At 38.5% G+C, this 9,105-nt stretch overlaps 1 pseudogene; it reads left to right on the top strand.

The window, feature by feature from the left end:
* Positions 1–414, top strand: part of LOC102873640 — a 5,522-nt pseudogene extending 5,108 nt beyond the window's left edge.
* Positions 415–9,105: the final 8,691 nt, after the last annotated feature.

Raw genomic sequence — 9,105 nt, 5'->3', positions numbered from 1 at the left:
AGTTTTTTTAGAGGGTGTCGGGTTTTCTTGTTGTTCTTTTTCAATTTGCTGGAGATGTTGATTTAGAGAGTCAGTGGTCTGTTTTTCTTGTCTTTTGATGTGTTTGCTTATTGCTATAAATTGACTTCTGAGTACTGCTTTGGCAGAGTTTTTGGTAAGTGGTGTTTTCATTGTCATTTGGAGAAACAATTCTCTTAATAAATGAAGAACAATGTAGCTCCAGACATGATGGAGGATATGTATAAGAAAGGACATGCTGCCATATGAGAGAATCCAGATTATGAGGAGAAGCATAAGAAAAATGCTAAAAAGAAGAGAGAAATTGCCTCAATATGGCTTGCCCAGAAGAAAGATCAGTCAGTTCAGAAGAAGGCAAGCTTCCTCAGAGCTCAGAAGCGGGCTGCCGACAGCTAAACCAATATTTCTGTCAAGATTTTTTTTTTAGATAAAGACAATAAAATTCTTGATCAGGTAGACCTCCTTAAAATAAACATTATCAAGAGCCAGTGATAATGGAGGAAGAAATGAAAGCTGCACTGAAGGCAATGGCAAAAAAATAACTAGGAATAATTAAGATACCAGTTGAAATGTTTCAAATGACAGATGCATCCCTGGATGTGTTTACCAGTGTATGCCAGGGAATTTGGAGGACAGCTGACTGGCCAACTGACTGGAAAAGATCCATGTTTGTTCCCATTCCCAAGAAAGGTAATCCAACAGAATGTGGAAATGATTGAATAATATCTCTAATACCACATCTGAGCAAAATCCTGCTGAGGACCATTCAAAAGTGGCTACACCAGCACAATAGAGAACTGTCAGACATTCAAGCTGCATTTAGAAGATGCTGTGATATCAGAGATATTGCTCATGACTGTGTGTATCCTAATAAATTATGGCTAATACTTAAGAGAATGTGAATCCCAGAACACTTAATTGTGCTCATGCAAAACTTATACCTAGACCAAGAAGCTGCTGTCTGAACAGAGCAAAGGAATTCTGCATGTTTTAAAATCAGGCAACGTGTGCATCAGTGTTGTATCCTTTCTCCATACCTATTTAATCTGTATGTAGAAAAAAAGAATTAAAGAAGCTACACTATATGAAGAAGAATGTGGCATCAGGATCAGAAAAAAAGACTCATTAACAACCTGCATTATTCAGATGACAACTTTGCTTGCTGAAAATGAGGACGACTTGAAGTACTTGCTATTGAAATTTGCTATTGTTCCTGGGTTGAGATGATATCTCATAGTTATTCCAATTTTTATCTCTGATAGCTAGGGATTTTGAATATTTCTTCATATGTTTGTTTGCCATCTGAATTTCTTCTTTGGTGATATAGTTATTCATATCCTGTGCCCATTTAGAGACTGGGTTCTTTACCATTTTTGGTGTTGTTGAGGTGTTAGAGTATTCTATAAATTTTAGACATGAATTGCTTATCAGATAAGTCATTGCCAAATATTTTTTCCTCGGACTGTGGGGTTCCTTTTTACCCTGTTGGAGAAAATTTTATTCTTAACGCTTTTTTTGGTATGCATATAATAATTAATGTATGTTGTATTTCATTACATAGTGGGGGGTTGTGTGTGTGTTTGACACTTTCCTTCATTGACATTATGTTTCATACAATCATTCCCAAACAATGTGGTGTTTTGTTGGTTTGTTGTCTTTTTTTCCCCCGCTAAGACTGAATTTTAATTTATTATGTACATTTTTTAAGAGACATAAACGCAGGTTATATACTTGGATTTCACCTGATGGTATGCATAGGAATCAGATCGATTACATCTGTGGGAAGAACCACTGGAGAAGCTCAATATCAGCTGTGAAAACTAGGCCAGGAGCTGATTGTGGAACAGACCACCAACTACTCATATGCAAATTCAAGCTGAAGCTGAGGAAAATTAAACCAAATCCAAGGCAACCAAAATATGACTTTGAGTCTATCCCACCTGAATTTCAGAACCATCTCAGGAACAGGTTTGAGGCTTTGAACACTAATGAACGAAGGCCAGATGAGTTGTGGGAGGATATCAAGGGTATCATCCAGGAAGAGTGCAAACGGTCATTGCAAAGACAGAAGAGGAAGAAAAGACCAAAATGGATGTCAGAAGAGACTCTGAAAATTGCACTGGAGCGCAGAGAAGCCAAAGCACAGGGAAGAATTCAAGATACTAAAGAGTTGAATAGAAGATTTCAAAAGGCAGCATGGGATGACAAAACAAAATAGTACAATGAAATGTGCAAGGAGTTGGAGTCAGAAAATCAAAAGGGCTGAACTCGCTCAGCATATCTTAAGCTCAAGGAACTGAAGAACAAATTCAAACCTCGAGTTGCTATAATCAAGGATGCTTTCGGCAGAATGTTAAATGATCCCGGAAGTATTAAAAGAAGATGGAAGGAATATACTGAATCAGTGTATCGAAAGGAATTGGAAGACACAGAAGAATTTCATGAAACAACTTATGAGCAAGAGCCGATGGTGATGAAAGAAGAAGTTTAGGCTGCTTTGAAGGAAATGGCAAAAAAATATTTCACTTACAGATGCTGCTCTGGATGTGCTCACCAAGTTGTGCCAAGAAATCTGGAGAACAACCACTTGGCCAACTGACTGGAAGAGATCGATATTTGTTCCTATCCCAAAGAAAGGTGACCCAACAGAATGTGGAAACTACAGAACAGTCTCACTGATTTCACCTGCAAGCAAGATTTTACTGAAGATTATCCAAAAACAACTGGAACAGCACATCAACAGAGAACTACCAGAAGTCCAGGCTGGTTTCAGAAGGGGTCGTGGTACTAGAGATATTGTAGCTGATGTTAGATGGCTCTTAGCTGAAAGCAGGGAATACCAGAGAAATGTCTATGTGTGTTTCGTTGACTATGCAAAGGCATTTGACTGTGTGGATCATAACAAACTATGGCTGACTCTGAGAAGAATGGGAATCCCAGAACACTTGATCGTTCTAATGTGAAACCTATACTCGGACCAGGAGGCAGTCATCAGAACAGAGCAAGGGAACACTGCATGGTTCAAAATTGGGAAGGGCGTACACCAGGGATGTAACCTGTCTCCATACCTTTTCAACTTGTGTGCAGAACAGGTTATCCAAGAGGCTGGGCTCTATGAGGAGAAATGTGGGGTCAAGATTGGTGGACGATTTATCAACAGTCTGCGTTATGCAGATGACACAACCCTGCTTGTTGAAACTGAAGAGGACCTGAAGTGTCTGCTGCAGAGGGTCAAGGACTGCAGACTCCAATATGGATTGAGGCTCAATGTCAAGAAGACAAAGATTCTCACCACTGGACCAATTGGCAGCATCAGGATGGATGGTGAAGAGATTGAGATTGTACACAGCTTTAGTTTGCTTGGCTCCACAGTCAACAGTCTTGGCACCAGCAGCCAGGAAATTAAAAGGCCCATTGCCATGGGAAAGTCTGCTGTTAGGGACCTCTCCTAAGTACTGAAGAGCAGTAGTGTCTCTCTGGAGACTAAGTTGCGTCTGATACAGGCCATGGTCTTCGCAATCATTTGTTATGCATCAGAGAATTGGACAATGACCAAGGAGGATAGAAGGAACATTGATGCCTTTGAACTGTTGTGCTGGAGAAGAGTATTGAGAATACCATGGACTGCTTGGAAAACAAACAGATTTGTCCTGGAAAGGATTAAACCGGGTGGCTCCTTGGAGACAGGGATTCTGAGGCTCCGTCTTACATACTTTGGACATGTTGTGAGGAGAGACCAGTCCTTGGAGAAGGACATCATGGTTGGGAGGGTGGAGGGACAGCACTGGAGGGGAGGGCCCTCTATGAGGTGGATTGATTCAGTGACTGGGATAATCGGGATGGGATTGTCGGAGACAATGCGATTGGCACAGGACAGCAGAGTTTAGGCATGTACATAGGGTCGCTATGAGTTGCAAGCGACTTGACAGCACGTAACAACAATACAACAGCATATACTTGCAAATGTTTTACATAAACATGCCTATTGCATTAAGATCAATTCGGTGGGAAAGCAATTAAAAAAAGACCGAGATAGGCTCCATGGGGCACAGTGATACCCAAGTTCCATGTAACTACTATTTAATCTTGTTTTGATCCTATTTTGAAAGCCCAGTTATCCTCACAGACTTCTACTAGCAACAGAGCTGAGAATACAGGAGAATATTAAGATATAGTCCCTCCGAGGAAAAATTTTAAAATGCTAACCAATTTTTAAACTTATTTCTAATTGTTATCTAATTAATTCATACATAAAATATCCACTTGCCCTCCCAAGTGTCTCCAACCATGTCTTTTACCCCACACAGAAGCTTTTGAAAATGGATGGGTAATACTGTCCAATTGAAATTATGCTCTCATATCAACTGGGGAAGAATGGAAATCTCAGTGTGGGGAAAACATGCAAATGTGAAATGCAAATAAAATTTCTTGGACAATGCAAATAAATATGAAACAATGGCATAATAGTATATAACTAATTTATTTGATTAAAAGCCTATTATACAAATTGTAGAAGGTCTGAAATTCTCTCAAGACAGCAAAAGTACATGGACTTAAGAAATTTATGGGACCCAGTAGCTTCACCACCCAAAAATGTCCAGACATTTGACACTCTTCATAACTCTGGCGAATAGCACTGCAGACGAATTTTTCACAAATCATCCTCATGTCCTGCCTCTGTTTAGCCCGCATCATCAGGTATCATAAGCACAAAGAAGCTGCCAGCCTCCAAGATGGGGGGTGGGGCTTCGCGTGGGGCCTGCCTCCTCCCAGCCCAGCAGCGAGGACCAAGCCCCATCTGTCAGTCACCGCGACCCGGGAGGCACATGTGCCCTGGATCCGGTTCCAATCTCAGGTGCGCACACACACTGGACAGAAGGGGACTCAGCTGTGGATTACTGTGGTGGTAGGAAGGAGGAGAGGAATATATATTCCCTAAAATTAATCACCATTGAACTATACCCATTGTTATCCCGTCTTTTCAGGTCCCCAAGAGATCTTTTCCACTTCTTTTACCCCTTCCCTCTACCCATTAAGTTGTGCAACCCTGTGATTTCCCCCTTACCGATCCTTACCCCTTCGTTCCCCCTCCTCCCCTCCACCCCCAGCACTCAATCACGTTTTACTAGTTATCCTGTTTTTAGAATAATGGTCTTATGCAGTATTTTTCCTTGCAAGACTAAGTTCATCATAATGTTCTCCAGTTTCTTCTATGTATTTTTAAAAATCATTACTCCTGAGTGCTGCATAGTATTCCATTGTGTGAATGTACCACACTTTCTCAATCCATTTGAATGTGTGATTTGGGCTGATTCCATGTTCTTGTGATAGTGGGTAATGTTGCTCTGGACATTGGTGTACAAATTTGTTTGTGTTTCAATATATTCCTAGCAGTGGAATAGCTGAGTCATAAGGCATTTCTATGTCCAGCTTTTTGAGGAAACACCAAACTGCTTTACAGAGTAGTTGTATCATTTTACAGTCCTACCAACAGTGTATGCAAGTTCCAATCTCTCAACATTCTCTCCAATATTTATTGCTTGCTGACCTGTTAAACATTACCACTGTTACTGGGGTAAGATGGTATCTCAGTGTGACTTTGATTTACATCTCTTATTGCCAGTGATTTTGAGCATTTTCTCATGTTCTGTTGGCCATCTGAATGTTTTCCTCTGTGAAAAGGCTTTCCATGTATATTACTCATTTTGTAATTGGGTTATCAGGTTTTGGTTTTGTTTTTTTTTTGGTGGAGTATTCTGTAAACCTTTGATGTGAGACCCTTATCTGAGATGGCATTGTGAAATGTTATTTTCTCAGCCAGTAGATTTTCTTTTTACCACATTGAAAAAGTTTTGATGTGCACAGGGATTTAATCTTTGAAAGGTCTCATTCATCAATTTTATCCTTTTCCGGTTGTGCATTTCTGGCTATATTTGTCAGCTTCTGTATACCATGGGTTAGAGTTTCTAAGCTTGGTCCCATTCTATGGATAATTTTTTTGAGGTGTATCTATTTTATTCTTTCCTGGTTATCAGTTTTCATTATGCTTGGAAGTCTGTTCATGCTGTGTATCAGGGCTTCTAGAGTTGTTCCTAGCTTTTCTCTGATAATAAGAAGAATTGATGCCTTTGAGTTGTGCTGTTGGAGATGAGGACTGCCAAAAAGACAAACAATTATATCTTGAAAAAGGTGCAGCCAGTGTGATCCTTAGAAGCAAGGGTGGTAAAACTTCCAAGTATCATTTCACATACTTTGGGCATGTCATTAGGAGGGCCCAGTCGGTCAAAGTAAAATATAATCCTTCACAACTTCAGTGTTTTCTCCATGTATCATGATATTGCCTATTGGTCCAGTGGTAAAGTTTTTTGTTTTCTTGATACTGAAATGTAATCTGTATTGAGGGTTTTAGTCTTTAAATTTTCTGCAGCAAGTATTCCAAATCCTCTTCACTTTCTTCAAACAATGCTGTGTTATCTGTATCATTATATAGGTTGCTGTTGAGTCTTCCTCCAATCTGGATGCCACATTCTTATTATAGTCTAGTTTCTAGAAATATTTGGTCAGCATACAGATTGAATAGGTCTAGAGAAAGGATGCAATTCTGATGCACATCTTTCCTTATTTTAAACCATGCTCCCTTGCTCTGTTCAGACAACAACTTCTTGGTCTAGGTATAGCTTTTACATGAACACAGTTATGGGTTCTGCCATTCCTTTTCTTCTAAATGTTGGCCACATATTTATTATGATCCACATATATGTCAAATGCTTTTACATCACAAACAAAACAAGTAAAATCCTTCTGTATTCTCTGCTTTCAGCCAACCTCTATCTGCCATAAGCAATGATATCCATAATCCCATGGCCACTTCTGAATCTGGCTTGAATTTCTGGCAGTTTCTTGTCTGTACTGTACTGTTCTAGCTAGGCATATCCTGCACACACATTTCTCATAACAGGCATGTTTGTTTTATTATATTTGTATGCATGCTTGTTTTATGGTTTACTCTTATGGGTAAAGTTTACTGTATTGGGGACATTGACTTGTGTGCTGCTGTTTGTTTTATAGTTTGTGCCTGTATATGCTTGCTTGTTGATAGTTTTCTCTCATGAATACAACACTTGTCTACCAGTTTTCAGTACTTGGATAACTCTTATAGATTACAGTGATGCTAGAAGCTATGCTGCTTGGTATTTGAAATACCAGCAGGATCAACCATATTAGACAGGTTTTACTGGAGCTTCAAGACTAAGGCAAATTAAGAAACAGGACTAATCATTCATTTCTGAAATCACAGACTTTTTATAATTCAATTAATAATGAGGAATAGCTTTAGATATGTACTGGAATAGACTGGAAGACATTCATAAATTGGGAGAAATAGCTTCAAGCATCCATAATAATTGGGACATGGAATGCATGACATATGAATGTAGATAATTTGAAATTGTAAAAATGAAATGTATAAAGATCAAATCCTAGGCGTTAGTGAGATGAAATGAATTGGTATTGGCCACTTTGAACCAGACAATCGTATAATCTCTTATTCGATGAATGAAAAATTGAGGAAGAATAGTGTTAAATCCACTGTCAAAAAACAAACAAACAAACAAAAAAACAACAACATTTCAAAATCTGTCCTGAATTATAATGCTCTGTGATAGTATACTTTCAATACACACAGACGGAACCACTGAAGCTAAAGATAAAGAAACTGAAGACGTTTCCCAATTTTTGCAGTCTGAAATTGATCAAACATGTAATTAAAATGCCGTAATAATAATCGGTGGCAACAAAGAACTGTTGTTATTGTGTATTGTTGAGTCAGAACCAACCCATAACTGACCCTCCATTGTGTTTTTCAGAGGCAGTTAATTGCATAGGAGATTGCTCATCCTTCTCCTATAGAGCAGCTGGTAGCCTTGAACTACATGCCTTCAAGATTGCAACACAGCTTCATTCCACTAGGCCTCCAGACCTAAATATGATCTGGGTGACAGAAATTAGGCTGGAGACTGTATTAGTGAATTTTGTCCAATCAATGATTTATTCATTGCAAATACCTTCTTAAAAAAATCAGAAATAGTGAATATATGCAAGGTCTTTATCTGATAGATTACACAGGACTTAGAAGAACTACATATGTGGAAAAAGTAGATGAGGAAGCTCAATATTAGCGGTCAGAACAAGATCAGGGATTAACTGGGAAGAGATTCATGTGCAAGTTCAAACTGAAGTTGAATAAAATGAAAACAAGCCCATGAGAACCAAAATATGAACTTGAGTTTATCTCATCTGAGTTTTAAAACCATCCTAAGAATAGATTTGATTCAGTGAACAGTAATGATTGAAGAGTAAATGAGTTGTGGGATGATCTAAAGGATATCATCTATGGGAAAAGGAGAACATTATTAAAAAGACAGGGAAAAAAATAAAAGACCAAGTGGATGTCAAAAGAAACTATGAAAATTGCGCTTGTTGAGAGGCCAAAACAAAGAGAAGAAAAAAGTCATGAACAGAAAATATAAAAGGACTGCTTAAGAAGGCAAAGGAAAGTATTAGAATGAGATATAGTGAAGAGTTAGAAAATAAAAAAAAGATATTCAGCATTTCTCATACTGAAAACTAAAAAGCAAATTCAAGTCTTCAAGTTGCAACATTTAAAGATTTTATGGGCAAAATCTTGAATGATGCAGGATATATCAAAGGATGGAATATATAGTCACTGGACCGAAAAGAGTTGGTTGGTACTGAAACATTCCAAGAAGTAGCATATGATAAGAACCAATGGTAATGGAGGAAGTTGTCTAAGGACTTTAAGCTTACTGCAGAAGATCACAGACTACAATCTGCAATATGGATTATATCGCAACATCAAGAAAACAAAAATTCTCAATACTGAGTAACATCTTGGTGGATGGAATAAAGATAGAAGTTGTCAAGAATTTCATTCTACTTGGATCCACAATCAACACCCTTGGTACCATTGGTCAAGACAAAAAGAGATCTTGAAAAGTGGAAGAATATCCCTTGCTCATGGATAGGAAGACTCAATGTTGTGAAAATGGCAATACTACCAAAAGCAAT

This window comes from Elephantulus edwardii, unplaced genomic scaffold, assembly GCF_000299155.1.
Source record: "Elephantulus edwardii isolate Elephantulus edwardi_28Jun2011 unplaced genomic scaffold, EleEdw1.0 scaffold00531, whole genome shotgun sequence".
NCBI lineage: Eukaryota > Metazoa > Chordata > Mammalia > Macroscelidea > Macroscelididae > Elephantulus > Elephantulus edwardii.
Note: the sequence above shows the minus strand (reverse complement) of the source record. Positions and strands in the feature narration are given on the sequence as shown.